At 39.8% G+C, this 12,598-nt stretch overlaps 1 protein-coding gene across 3 annotated transcripts in view; it reads right to left on the bottom strand.

Annotated features, from left to right (window-relative positions):
- dlp (glypican dally-like) overlaps positions 1 to 12,598 on the bottom strand; it is a 159,373-nt gene that overhangs the window by 24,871 nt on the left and 121,904 nt on the right. The window contains exon 1 of one of the 3 annotated variants that reach the window (XM_076528143.1): positions 9,284 to 9,553. The exons of the other annotated variants lie outside the window; for them this stretch is intronic. The gene's annotated coding sequence lies outside the window, so the exon portion shown is untranslated. Of the gene's footprint in view, positions 1 to 9,283; positions 9,554 to 12,598 lie in introns of those variants that run through there. 3 annotated transcript variants of the gene reach the window in all.

The following is a 12,598-nucleotide window of genomic DNA, read 5'->3' as shown; positions in this document are numbered from 1 at the left end:
GCTAACTGGTTAAACAAGACACCCTGTAGATTACAATGCAAGGGACTGAACCAAGTTATTGTTCTTCGCTCTACATTTCATTACGACTAAACTCTGCACCGGTCGAGACTCAATGGACGAAGTCAGCGAAGCAACCGATAATCAGGGAATCGTCGACGATCAGACCCGAGGACGCGTCGCATCCGGAATGCGAATCCCGCGCGGCGGGAAGTCCCGGGCGAATTTCATCCCGTAATAGTCGCGGGGTCCTACCCTCCGTTGATCGTAACCTACAAGCCGATCAAGAGGAGCGAAACGATTCGAAACGTTTCCGTTGGAGGATTTCATTCGTCGCCCTGGCAGCCGAAGCCACCCCCTGCGGGGGTGGGGTGGGGGGTACATCGGGAAGGGTTACACGATTCGATTAGAAATCACCCCTCATCGGGAGGGCTTCGCCGGTGACAGCCAGATGCGCCAATTTTCTGGAGGGAACTGGAATTGGAAGGCGGAGGTAGACGACGTATACGGGAAAGTGAACAGTGTACACGGTTGATTGTCTCGTGAACTGTCGAAGATGCTACAAAAACAAATGGTAGTGCGCGGCGGGCGCGGATCTGTGTTAGGGTAGATGTGGGTAATAATAATAATAATAATAATATATAATAATATAATATAAAATAATATAAAATAATATAAATGTAATATAAATATAATATAATTATAATATAAATATACTATAAATATACTATAAATATAATATAAACATACTATAAATATAATATAATATAATATAATATAATATAAATATGATATAATAATAATATACATATACATTATATGTACACTATATGTGGGTATTAATATATAATTAAAATACTACGGTATTTTATAAAATTAATAAAATCAAACATTTTATAGAGTATGTAATTTTTTCTTCTCAGTTATTCTAACTTACAGTATTTCCATTTTATACAACGTGTTATCAACGTAGATAACAACATCATAATAAATAATAAGCCACACGTTTAATCGACTACTAGCGAACAAATTATGCGGGAATATTTTCGTCTTGTATTTTATCCTTTCTGTCACATTTTGCTAGGTTAACAATTACATTCGAACATGTCTCTGCGCGATAACTTCCAAATACTCTTGCACATTAGATGATAAATTTCTAAAACAATAATACGAAATCGAAATATTTTTTAAAGCTGACTTTTTCCGTTTCTTTTTTTACATAGAAACCGTGCAACGGTTAAAACAAACCCACAAGAAAATTCATCTGTCGTGTTTCGGAACACGTTTTCATGATCCGGACCTCTGTACACGGGTCTCGCCGTTCTCCCGTGTCGTTTACCGGCCCGTTTCCCGCAGTTTTCCTTTCGCCGGCCGTCTTCTCTGTCCGGTCCGTTGTTTGCTTCGCGTTTCGCACCCGTCGGTTCTTTATTCGGCCGGTGTGCGCACGGGAATATGTTCGGGCGGCCGTGTGAATGGACCGATTCCACTGTGTGGCGGTTTCGCTCCGGATGCGATCGGGCCGATTCGCTTCCCAGTTCGAAACCCCATTATTCCCCGTGCTCTCGCACGCCGCAGGGGTGTTTCACGCTTTATCGTGTTGGAAACAATTCGTGTAATCGTTCCGGCGAACAACGACGTGTTCCATCGGCTCGACAAACGACCGCCGCGCGCCAGTGTCGGATCCTCGTTCCGCGGATCGGCGGTGTTCGAAAAACCGTCGGCGTTCGGCGTTCGGCGCGCCGCTCGCCCCTACACAGCACCGCGCGCCGGGAAGTTGCCTCCCCCCACCACCACCACACCTCCCCGTCGCTAGCCACCCGCGAAAGTTCCGCCGTCGGAGTTATCTCGCGAAGAAAATTCCCTCTTCCAATCGAACGAAGTGGATCCAAGGAAAACAAGCCGTCGGAGGACCGACCACCGAGATTCACCTTTATGGAAATGCCCCCGGAATCGCTTGCCACGCAAATATTTGCCAACCGGGTCCGAACTCCCATTAATTTCCCGCCTGTTTTCAATTTCGGTAAGACTACCCTCTCTACTGCCGACGATTCCCATTGACTGTCTCTCACCCCCGCGCGATACCAAAGAACTTCTTCCCTCTCCGAGCACGATGCAAACAATTCCGCCGCCCGCCGCGCCTCCCCTCGCCACGCCTCGCCCCGCCGCGCCGCCTCCGGCGAATCTCCAAGCCGGTTGTTCGCGACGGACCGACGCACAACGGTCTGGGAATTCGGTTTCCGTCACCAAAATTGTATCTCGACGTTGTTTCGAGGTTTATGGTTGTAGCCGGCTACGCACAATACGTACCGGCTACAATATTACTCGGCGAAAAGGACGTGTTAACATAGCCTAACAATTTTGGCTGGGAACAGTTCCTTGTTTACCAATTCATCGGAAATGTCTGAGAAGTCGTGGTTTGTTTTGAAATTGGATACGAGCGTTCAGTGACCAGCATCGCTTGCTGTTCGACCGTTTAGCCGGACGTTTGAATACCGCGTTGGCGTGTGTTTGTTAAAATTGTTCTATGCGCAAAGGTCGCAAGAGATTGTACCTACAGGGTGTCCCTATATTATGGTATTTCCGGGAAATGAAGGGTTCTTGAGGTTACTTGGAGTAACTTTTTCCTTGGCGAAAATGCAATCCGCGGCTTCGTTTGCCGGTTATTAACGAGAAACAGCGATCAAGCGCAGAATGGCGCGAGGCGGCGCACGAAGCCCAGTTACGCTCACTGGATCGGCCGCTCGTCGAGCTGCCGCTCATTGGCTCGACTGCTCGCCGAGCTCGCCCCTCATTGGTCAGTGTTTTTCGTTAATAACTCGTTAACCGTGCCTCGGAGAAAATTTTCGTAAAGGGAAAAGTTACTCGAAATGACTTCAGGAATCCCTCGTTTCCCGGAAATACCATAATTTTCACATCCACGAGATAAAGGAGAAGGAAAGAAAATCGCATGTTCGTATTATACTTGCAAAAATGATTCGGATAAAAAGCGAAGGGAAACTCGAAAATATTGCCACCATTGCATAATGTAATAATTGTAATGATTCGTAATTATTCATTTTATTTTATTATTCTTTTGTATTTAATTATTCTTAATTATTCTTTTTACCTACCTACGACGATAAATAAATGATAAAATAACGAATCCATAAGTACAATTACACGCTGTAATAACTGTATTAATTCGCAATTAATCGTTTTATTTACCGACCTACGGTATCAAATAAATATTAAAATAACGAATCCGTAGGTACAATTACACGCTGTAACGACTGCAGTAATTTGTAATTACTTATGTTTTTATCTACGTTTTCGGGATTCGGAGGCATCGTGCAGAACCGCGGCGGCCGATGTGAGACGGAGAAAAAACTCATCGAGCATCTCGCCGGCGAAAACTATTTCTCTCCGCTGGTTATTCTTCTGTGCTTTCCATTATGCAGAATGATACGGCGCGACCGTGCGCCCGTATAGAAGCCGTCGAGAGAGAGAGGGAGAGAGAGAGAGAGAGAGAGAGAGAGAGAGAGACCGTGGCAGAGGCGGCTGTATAGGCGTGTATCTCCGACGCACGCGTGTGCTTTTCAGCCGTCTGCCATTACGGGTTCCTGCCGCGGATATCCATTAAATATTTACGAGCGAGCCGAATCGGCCCCGAGTGCCAGCTTCGGAAACACCGCGCGCTCGCTTTTCTTCTTCTTCTCGGATGTTTGCGCTGGATCAATCGCCGCGTCGATGGGAACCGATCGTTGAAACGCACCAATCTGCGCCGGTTCTATTGCGGTCTTTAATTTCTTCTCGCGTAACAACGAGTCGAATTCGGGCGGGAGCGCGGTGGCCACCAAATCCCGAGAATTTTTTTGTCCGAGGTTATGTCCGTTGCTTGATTAGGTACTCGGATAATCACTCTATCGAAAAATATGTTACGTGGAAAATAATGAGAGCTCAAATAATGGCTTAATCCATTAATTGCGAAATATTATATATATATGAATTATTATTATTTATATATATTTATATAATTATAATATATATATATATATAATATTTATATAATTTATATATTATTTATATTATATATAAATTATTATTATATTATATAAATATGAATAAATTGTATGCACAGAAAGTTCTGTGACAATACAATTATGTTCAAATTAGGCGTTATATTTATAATAATAAAATTAAAAATATTTAAAATATTTAAAATTACAAATTTACAAATATAACATAAATTGTAATTATTTATATTTATATTTATAATATAAAAATTCAAAACTTTGAAATATTAAAATATTTTATATTTTTTAAAGAGTTCCAAATGGGGATTGTGGCAGTTAATGGGTTAAGGGGGCGACGGGGCACATTCGGCTGAAAATCAAGTACCAGTAATTTTGCAACTAAAATCTTGAAAAAATATGCCTCCATAGTACTTTCCGCGCAGAATCGAATTATGTGAAAATTAATTTTCGAACTTTCATTTTTCAGTAACAAAAAAATGATCGAATTGCGAAATTCGTACACAATTCTCCGCGATATCGTTAAATAACAATAAATCGTAGAATCTGCATCGGCAGATTTGTTACAATTTTCGCGATGCTTTGCCACATTTTGGATGCTCGACGGGGAAGCAAAGATGCAAACCCGCTTCGCAGGGTTTACAGGAGCGCCATTGAAACTCGCGCAGCGGCGAAGAGAGATTTATAAACGGTTATAAATCCGTCTAAGCCGCGCGCGCAACGGACGACAATAGCTTCCGTCGTGTGTACGTTTTAGCTCTCAATGTGCCATCTCTTCGCTCGCTTCTTTCACCGAAAAGCCGAAGCAACAAGCTGCGCGCTTGATATCGTTCGACGATTTAGGGTAATAAAATGAATCACGGCGCGCGATTCGATTTTCAATTTCTGCTACTAGACCGCCGCGACCTTGTCGATCATGTTCGGAGGAAACATATTTCCATCGATTCGTGACATAATCGAGTCAAAATACAGTAATAATTAATAATAATAAAAATAATAAATAAAAAAAAAAAATAATAACAATAATATAACAATTTAAGAAGAAGACATGCGATAATTTCGAGCCTCAATACTCGTTTTTATAGTTATAATTATATTAGTTGTAATTGATAGATATAATTATAATAGTTATAATTAATAGTTATACTTATATACAATAGTTATAATTAATAGTTACACTGGTAATAATTATACTTACAATAGTTATAATTATAATAGTTTATAGCTATAATTAATAGCTATAATTATAATAGTTGTAACTATAATAGTTATAATTATAATAGTTATAACTATAATAGTTATAATTATAATAGTTATAACTATAATAGTTATAATTATAATAGGTATAATTACTAGTTATAATTATAGCAGTTACAATTAATAGTTATAATTGTAATAGTTACAATTAATAGTTATAATTGTAATAGTTACAATTAATAGTTATAATGATACGATTATAATGATAATTACAATAATTATAATCGGTAACTATAAAAACATGCCGCACAGATCGAACAATCACATCTCCTCTTACCAAATTGTCCAGGTTTGTTTCCGAGCGTCAATTACGGAGAATTTACTGTACCTACATTTACCCTAACGCGACACAGTGCGCGCACCGGTGTTGCATTAGCGTCGAGTTGGCGGCCACCGGTCACGGGCCCGCGAGCGTTGCAGCACCGGTGGACCGAAATTAACGATCGCGATAGTTGTGCCAGCAACGAAGAAGAAAGGGGACAAATCCTGACGCGCGCGACGCTCGAGAGATCCGACCGCTCCCCCTCCCCCACTCCTCCGGCCCGTGTCGCCGAACCCCTGCGCGAAAGCGCAGGCAAACATCGTGCCCCTCGCGTCGAACGCGCGACCAATATACACGGTGTCGCGCCCGCCTTACTTTCTCGCGCCGGATCGATGGGCTTAAAGCAGCCTTGCGATTTTTTTCCTTTTTTTTTTGTAACGTTCGCGTCGATAAAGAGATTCCAACGAATGAAAATTGTACTTCGAAGATCCGATCGAAAGAAACGCGCGATCCAACGCGTCGATAACAACACCGTGTTTCTTGCTGGAAAGAATCGTAGGACGTTTCGGATTGAAAACGTCGGCGATGTTCGACGATGCGAAGGATTTTACGGGAGTTCGTCGAACACCCTGTGTAGCGGGCTGTCGCGCGACAAACGATAGGGGCGGCGAATGAAAGAAGGCAGTTGTGAAGTTTCACGACTACTCCCCCCCGGTTGAAAAACGAAACTCGTTTACGGCCGATGATCGAAGGAAAGCCCCGGCGATGCAGGCAATGGCCCGAACGAACGGTGCCCCGAGGACGCGTATATAGAGATTCGAGCGTATTTCTGCGATGGTACAGTAATTTCGCCCTAAATCGCGGTGGAATTGGAACTGGATAATCCGGGAAATACTGAGTCGCGATTTTTCGGGCCTCGCGGCTCGTTTTTGTAGTTACCGATTTATAACTACTATTATTATAACTATTATAGTTATAACTATTATAATGATAACTATTATAGTTATAACTATTATAATGATAACTATTATAGTCCTAACTATTATAATTATAACTATTGTAGTTATAACTATCATAATTATAACTATTATAATGATAACTATTATAATTATAACTATTATAGTTATAACTAATAATTATAACTATTATAGTCATTACTAATAATTACTACTATTATAATTATAACAATTATAGATAACTTTTAATTATAACTATTAATTATAACTATTATAGTTATAACTATTAATCGTAACTACTAATTATAACTAATAATTATAACACACACACACACACACACACACACACACACAATTATAATTATGACTGTTAATTATATCTATTATAATTATATATATAACCGTTAATTATAATATAATAGATAATGTATAGATATAATAACAAAAGCTCTAGATTTCTTACAGCTTTCGGTCGAAAGTGTGAAAACGGTCTCTCGCGAGTCTAGTCTTCCGGTGCATTTTAGTCGCGACGCGAGCGAACGCACGATTTTATCGATCGCTCGGTTACGCGCAGAGAAAGAGTTTGCTACGGTGACAAAGGGCTGACCGCCTAGGGAAAGTGCGGGCATTACCGCGGACGCCGAAAATAATGCGGTATCTCGTAACAGTAATGAAATCCAGCATTTTATAGCGTCTAATCTTTTAAAAATGAATCTCTTAATTTTTTATAGGTTTAGTATCGATAATTTGTTGGCGCTCTGATTGTGCACAGTAATGAACAATCTGGGAAGTGGAGAAACAATTGAAAAGAAAAGAATTTAGAAAAGAAACAATATAAACATTGTCTAGTTTATTATATATATTATATATAATATAAATATAATATTTAATATATAATTTGCACTATATATTATATTTATATATTTTATATTATATTATATATTGTATATTTATATATTTTATATCATATTATACATTGTATATATATTATAAATATAATATTTAATATATAATTTACACATGCTCGAAATGTGTCGAGTTACACGTTGCCGAGAAGTCGCATATGTTTACAATACTTCCGACGGACTAGCTCGCAGCTTTTCAGAAAAAAACGAAGTTTAACAAAGTGCGTAGTACTGTTTTACAAAGTACAATGCCGCATGACAATGGGGGAGGAAGCATTTCATTCTGTGCAATTTTTCGATGGGGGTGGTTCTCCGGTTTTCGAATAACAGGCATTGCCACAGCACGCGGTCGATGTCCTGTCTTTCGTGCCCACATTGTCATTTGGTTTCGTCATAAAAAAAAACTCTCAACAGTCTCACTGGTATATAAATACAAATCAGAGTTTTTTTTTAAAATTAATATAAACAAATTTTATAATATACGGTTTGTTTTGGTAGGTGATACAATAGTTATTAATGACATCTCGGTTTTGAGCCATTTTCATGAACGTAACGTAGATGTTGTGTAAAAAATAAAAAATAACGTAAATGCATGCAGTATAATCTGCATAATATTCGTATTATACTTTTTCGTTCCAGTCGACACTGCAAGTGTTAACCTGCTCGTGAAACTTTTCCAGGAATGTATTGCAAAAGAGAATGTCTGCAAATATCAACAAGTTTTTGTTTGACAATTTAATTTGTTCAATAGTACGTGATATAAGTTTCCGCAAGAAATAAATGTTTTCGTGATGTTTATGAGGAAAATATGAACTTTTATCCAGAGAGAGAGAGAGAGAGAGAGAGAGAGAGAGAGAGAGAGAGAGAGAGAGAGAGAGAGAGAGAACGAGAGGAGAGCGCGAGAGTAAGAGCGCGAGGCAGAGAGAGCGCGAGAGAGACAGCGCAAGAGTAAGAGAGCGCGAGTGCAAAAGCGCGAGAGAGAGAGAGAGAGAGAGAGAGAGAGAGAGTAAGGGAGCGAGAGTAAGAGAGCGCGAGAGAGACAGCGCAAGAGTAAGAGAGCGCGAGTGCAAAAGCGCGAGAGAGAGAGAGAGAGTAAGAGAGCGCGAGTGCAAAAGCGCGCGCGAGAGAGAGAAAGGAGAGAAAAAAAGATGAAGAGACAAAGAAAGGAGAGAGAGAAAGAAAGATAAAGGGAGAGAGGAGAGAGAGAGAGAGAGAGACAGACAGATATGTATAAAACAGGATTGTAACCGTCCAAATTGCAGAGAAATGGGACTCGCATCGAACGTTGTTCGAACAGAAAATTCAGAACAGCTTCACGACTCACTTCTGTCCTTTAAAAACCACTATAAGGTCAACGACGACGTTAAAAAAAGTTCGAAAGGTTGCCCCCGGACTTTCCTTTCCGTTCCAGCGGTCGTATATCCGCGTATTTGCAAGCGGCGGTCGCGCCGTCCGTTTACCGTCCAGCGAAAGTGCTATATAAAAGGTCGATCGTCCGCCTGGATCCGAGAAACGATAAAAGGCACAGGGGACACGCGCGTCGTCGCTCGCGGCGGCGGTGGGAGGAGAGGGGGTAGTGGGAGAGGTAGCCGTGAAAACTCAAACGAAAGTTTCCGTGAGCGTCGCGTTGCGTCGCGTCGCGTCGACGGGAGTCGAGCGGCGTGCAACGGATTTAGGGTGTTTTAGGGCGAAGCTTAGAGAATGGGGTGAGAAGACGACATAGGGTTGCTAGGAGACACCCTCTTCCACATGTTATATTGCATTACCCTATGCGACTCGTAGGGGGACGGTGAATTGGTTGCACGAGACCGAGACTCGTTTCCTTGCCATGCTTTTCGAGGGTGTCTGCGCGTGGAACATGACAAACTACTCGTCCTCGGCTATACGTATACACACCATCTTTTCCTGACCTTTACCAGCCGCCCGATGACCGGGAGATGTTCCGTTCCATTTCACTCGGCTCACCTTCTTCCTTTTTCCTCCGCGCCGATCGCGCGCTGTTTACCCCTAACCGAGACCCCATATCGCGACACCTTTGAACGCCAAGCGTGCGTGTATTTAACCTTCCGTTAGGCGCATAATTTTAGACGCGAAAACATTGTCACGCCACCACCCCGGGGCTTTCTCCGGCTCGACGATTTCTCGCCCGACATTTTAATGCCGCGTTTACGCGTATCGCGGCGCCAAGGTCGCCGGGGACTAGTCGTTTTATTATTTACCCCGGAGTTTCGGAGCCCGAGAATACGTGGTTGTGCGAAGCTAACGCACCATGTAGCGCGCTCTGGTGGACAAAATGATAAGGCGTCTCTCAAGGTTTTTTTTGGTGTGAACGCGTCTATTTGTACGTATAAAATAAATACGCGTCGAAATAAATTAGTAAATGAGGTAAATTGATATAATATATAAGATAGAGAGATAATGTGATAAACAAACTGTGTAATTTTATTTCATTTTAATGCTTTTGTTTTTTCATAAACAAAGTGCCCCATCATTTTGTCCGCATAAGATTTTATTTTGTTTTTTAATAATTTATTTAATTTTTTCATTGTATTATGTCGGAGCTACTACCTTATTTTATTGTTAATATTAAAAATTATATTCATTCATTCAATATGTGCAAATAAATGTTAATAACCACACAAAATTTCATTTTTCTTTTGCACATGTAACAAGTGCGTCGAACGCTTTATTTAATTTTTTCATATACTATTATATTCTCATTCATTGCCCAATTTTACCGGACCTTATAAACTTTAATATTAATCCGCGTCCAGTACGCAGCCGGCTGTTATTCAGAATAGACGCTTATAAAACTGACCCTAGACCTTTCGACATTATGACCAGAATTTATAATTTTGTTCATTCGGCCGTGACATTAACCTATTTTCTGGCCGCACAGCCGGATAAACGTAGGCAACCGGCTAACTTAAAATGACTAACCTAACCTAACCTAGGTTAACATTTCGTCGCATTTAAAACAGACGTTCGTTGCTTTATAGTTTTGTACGTTCGATTGTTATTTTCTTATACATTTGTATTGTAGAATAATAAACGAAAAAAATAAGTACGAAAATAGAAGAAAATAAATAAAAATTAATACGAAAAATATCGGTCATTTGTTTATAACTCTTTCCAACTGTTTAAACGATTAACAAATCGCATACCACATAATCTGTCTTTCGTTCAAATTAATAATCTTTTCTATCTTGTACAGTTTTCAAATTATGGGAAAAAGTAGCATAAATAAAGAAAACAGAATATTTTAAGGTTATGTTCATCCCTTTAGGTGAATTTGCGTATGAAAAGAAGCTTGCGTAATACGCATCTATGTATTTCCAAAGTTGAAGAAATTTGTTTTTTTGGCTGCGGGTCGGTATGAACGTCTATTATTTATTATTGTAAGCTAATGTGTATTTATTATTTATTATTATTTATTATTTTAGGAATATTTTAATTATAATTATTATTATATTATTATTATATATAATTATTAGTATAAGTATTAATTTAATTATAATAATTATTTTATTATTTAGTATTTATTATTATTTATTATTTATTATTGTAAGCTAATGACAGGGCACTTTGACTATGAAATAACAAAAGCATTAAACTGAAATAAAATTACATAGTTTGTTTATCATATTATCTATATATCTTATATATATTATATCAATTTACTTCGTTTACTAATTTATTTCGACGCGTATTTATTTTGTACGTACAAATAGACGTTCATACCATTTATTATTGTGTGCAATAATAAAATGGAAATCGGAAAAACTATTTCGAATTTACAGCTGAAACGGCGAGTGAAAATGGTCGAAACAAAGAACGAGAACGCGGCGTTAACGCGACGGAGTTGATAGGCTTTCTGGTATCCGGTTGATCCTTTGGAACAGTGAAACGGTTAACCGAGCTCGCAGCGCTTTTTAGGGAGCAGAGTGGGGGGATAGAAAAAACCGCGCTCTCGACCTGCCGAAACTCGCGCATATACAGGGTGAGTCACAAATCATTCCTCGCGATTTTTCAGCGACTTCCTTCCAGTCTGACAAAAAAATGTCTCCTATCAAAGTTGATCGATATTTAACCGACAAGAAATCGCAATTGTTCGAATTTGAAAACAAATTGATGTTCGATAAAAAAACAAGATCACCGTTATATTTTTAAACGAAACCAGGTTATTTTAACACGACGATATCGTAGGCGACGTCGAGACGAATTCAACGATCTGCTACACGATGACCTTCGGATGACATTGAAAGAAAAATTTCTTATAAGAAATCATTGGTTTTAGAAGATATTTGAATTTTAATGTCCGCGTTAGAGACTTTGAAAAGCAATGAATTTTTCAAAATTAAACTAAATGACTTGAATTTTTTTTTAGACGATAGAGGCATTTTCTTTAGATGACAATTATTCTGGACAATGACTAAAGTGCTTGGAGGAACAGTGAAAGGTTAACCGAGCTCGCAGCGCGGCTTTCGGGGCGGAGTGGGGGGGAAAAAAGCGAGACGCGCTCTCGACCTGCCGAAACTCGCGGACAAACTCGAGGAGAAGCAACTACGAGAGAAGCGGGTAAAAGGTGGCGAAGGGGTGCGGCGGCCAGGCAAACAGGTGGCCCATAAAACAGCGAAGCTTTCAATAAGCCTCTCGTAGCCGGCGCGACGGCACCGCGTCGTTCGACACGATATTCGGGCCGCTCCGTTAATTACCAAATCCCCCCGAATCTTGTTCATGCGAATCATCGAGTGGTCGCGAGCTAAACTTAATTAAAGCTTCGTACAAAAGAAAATTGTTGTATCACGTATTTATTTATCACATATTTTTCAAGTAGAATAACCTCATAAGCTAGATACAGAATCATCGGATTCTAAAAAATTTTCCTATGATCATTAATTTAATTAAATTGAAAATTATTTTGTATACAGCAACGTGCGATACTCGCAAGTTCTTATCATTATATCTCTGTTATCATTATCGATACTAAAAAATGCTAGAGGAACAGATTGTACGGTTCGAAGGGCCACATCTCGCAGTGGAGTCGATTTCTGTTCGAAGGTTATATTTTTTAGAGATTTCAAGGTCATCGATGTTTTTCCAAATGGAATCACATATTTCTGTCATCGTATCGCGACAGCTTAGATCAGGACAGATCCAATAACCTATGATAACTTGACATAACCTTGACATAACCTTAACCGTTGCGTG

The sequence above is a fragment of the Megalopta genalis genome, unplaced genomic scaffold, assembly GCF_051020955.1.
Source record: "Megalopta genalis isolate 19385.01 unplaced genomic scaffold, iyMegGena1_principal scaffold0100, whole genome shotgun sequence".
Lineage (NCBI taxonomy): Eukaryota > Metazoa > Arthropoda > Insecta > Hymenoptera > Halictidae > Megalopta > Megalopta genalis.
Note: the sequence above shows the minus strand (reverse complement) of the source record. Positions and strands in the feature narration are given on the sequence as shown.